The 2704-nt window shown below is 39.5% G+C and overlaps 1 pseudogene; it reads left to right on the top strand.

Moving 5' to 3' along the window:
- The first annotated feature begins 1222 nt into the window (after positions 1 to 1222).
- On the top strand, positions 1223 to 2410 carry LOC123253689 (annotated as a pseudogene).
- Positions 2411 to 2704: the final 294 nt, after the last annotated feature.

Genomic DNA, 2704 nt, shown 5'->3' with positions numbered 1-2704 from the left:
CCTCCAATTGACAAATGGTCAAGGGATACAAATAGGCAGTTTTCAGATGAAGAAATCAAAACTATCAATAATCATATGAAAAAGTGTTCTAAATCTCTCCTGATTAGAGAAATGCAAATCAAAACAACTCTGAGGTACCACCTGATACCTAGTAGATTGGCCAATATGACAGTGAAGGAAAATAATTGATGTTGGAGGGGATGTGGCAAAATTGGGATACTAATGCATTACTGGTAGAGTTGTGAATAGATCCAACCATTCTGGAAGGCAATTTGGCATAATGCCCAAAGGGCTTTAAAAGAATGTATATACCCTTTGATCCGGCAATACCACTACTAGGTTTACACCCAAATATAATAAAAAAGGGTTGCATAAAAATATTCATAGCCATGTTCTTTGTGGTGTGAAAAAATTGGAAAATGAGGGGGTGTCCCCTTGATTGGGGAATGGTTGAACAAATTGTGGTATATGATGGTGATGGAATACTATTGTGCTATAAGGAATGATGAACTATTTGATTTCTGTAAAAATTGGGAAGACCTCCATGAACTGATGCAGAGTGAAATAAACAGAAGTAAGAATACATTATACACGGTAACTGAAACATTGTGGGATGATCAAATGTAATAGACTTTGATACTGTTAGCAATGCAATGATCCAGTACAATCCCAAGGGTCTTATGATAAAGAATGCTATCCACATCTAGAGAAAGTCCTGTGGGAGTAGAAATGCAGAAGAAAAGCATATGATTATCACTTGTTTATTTGAATATATGATTTGGGGTTTCGGTTTTAAAAGATTACTCTATTACAATAATGAATCATATGGAAATAGGTATCAAGTGATAACACATATAACCTATTGGAATTGCTCATCAACTCCAGGAGGGGGGGAAGGAAGAGAGGAGGGAGAGAAAATGAACCATGTAACCATGGGAAAATATTTAAAAATTTTAAATTTTTTAATTAAAAAAAAAAGAAATTTAAAAAAAGAAAAAGAATGAAAAAGGAGTGGTGGAAGTTGGGGGAAATACTGAGGAGGTAGGATTGCCCCCAGGTCCTCCTATCTGTTACTGGAGATGCTGTCCATGAATTGATGTCACTTTCTACCTGTATTGAGTGGTGAGGCATGCACCACTTGGGCCTCATCAGTGCAAATGTTGAGGCTGAATGAGACATTGATGTCCTTATGAATGAGGATCTCCACCCAGTGGGAGTCTACATGGGTGTTTCAGTGCTGCAACTGGAGAGAATCAATCAACATCTACTACAGGGAATCATCCACCCAGAAGTATGTTTCCAAGGCAATCCTAGTAGACTTGAAACCAGGAACCAGGAACAAGGTGAGATCTAGACCTTTTGATTAACTCTTCTGCCTGACAATTTCATCTTTGGACAAATTGGTGCAGGAAAAAACTGGGCAAAGGAGCTAATATTCCACAGAAGGAACAAAACTAGTCATTTCAATGCTTGCTATAGGGAGGAAAGAATGTGAACATTGTGACTGTCTGCAAGGACTTCAGCTCACTCACACCCTGGAAGGAGGGACAGGATGTGGGATGAGAACACTGCTCGTTAGCAAAATCCAAGAGGAATATCTAGATCAAATCATGAATATCGTTAGTCTCACATCTTCTCCAAAAGTGTCTGATATTGTGGTGGAGCTTTAGGATGCTACCCTATTGGTCCACCAACTGGATGAAAACATAAATGAAACTTATTGCATTGACAATGAGGATCTGAAGCTTACCAACAGAAGCTATGGAGACCTTAACCATCTGGTGCCTGCAACCAGGAGAGGAGTAACCACCTCACTGTGCTTCCCAGGGCAGCTCAGTGTTGAGCTCCAAAAATTGGTAGTCAACATGGTCCCTTTTCCACACCTTCATTTCTTCATGCCAGGCTTTGCTGCCTTAATAGCCAGCAGTAGTCAGTAGCACCAAGCCTTACGGTGCCAGAACATGCTAAGAACATGATGGCTGCTTGTGACCGAAGACATAGAAAGTCTCTCAATGTGGCCACTGTTTTCTGAGGCCTAAAGTCCATGGATGTATAGATGCTGGCCATCCAGAACGTGAGTGGCAGCTATTTTGTAGAGTGGATCCCTAATAATGTCAAGGTAACTGTATCTGACATCCCTCCTCGTGGCCTTAAGATGGCCTCCACAATTATTGGCAATAGCACTGCAATTCAGGAGCTCTTCAAACACATCTCTGAGTAGCTCTCTGCCATGTTCTACCAGAAGGCTTTCCTTCACTGGTTTACAGGAGAGAGGATGGATGGAATGGAGTTTATAGAAGCAGAAAGCAAAATGAATGATCTGGTCTCAGAATACCAGCAGTATCAAGAAGCTATAGCCAATGATAGAGAAGAAACTGCTGAAGATGATGAGGAAGAGATCAATGAATAAAGAAAAACTTCCCTCTCACATTAAAACATAAATGAAAGCTTAATAAAATTCTTTTAATGCATCAATTGCCCTCCATTTAGAGTCTTTAGAACATGGCAGAGAATTGACATGGAAGGTCGTTGGAAAAATAAGATTGTTTTTCATCCTTTTATAGGGGTAGACAGGCTAAGCAGTATTATGTTGTACTGAATATGTAATGTAAAACTTAAGAAAATCTATTCATAATAGAAGAGGAACATAAAAAAACGAGACAGCTTAACAGCTCTAATTACTGGGAAATTCTTCCTTCCATTG

This window comes from Gracilinanus agilis, chromosome X (genome assembly GCF_016433145.1).
Source record: "Gracilinanus agilis isolate LMUSP501 chromosome X, AgileGrace, whole genome shotgun sequence".
Taxonomy (NCBI): domain Eukaryota; kingdom Metazoa; phylum Chordata; class Mammalia; order Didelphimorphia; family Didelphidae; genus Gracilinanus; species Gracilinanus agilis.
This window is presented reverse-complemented; position numbering and strand designations above follow the sequence as displayed.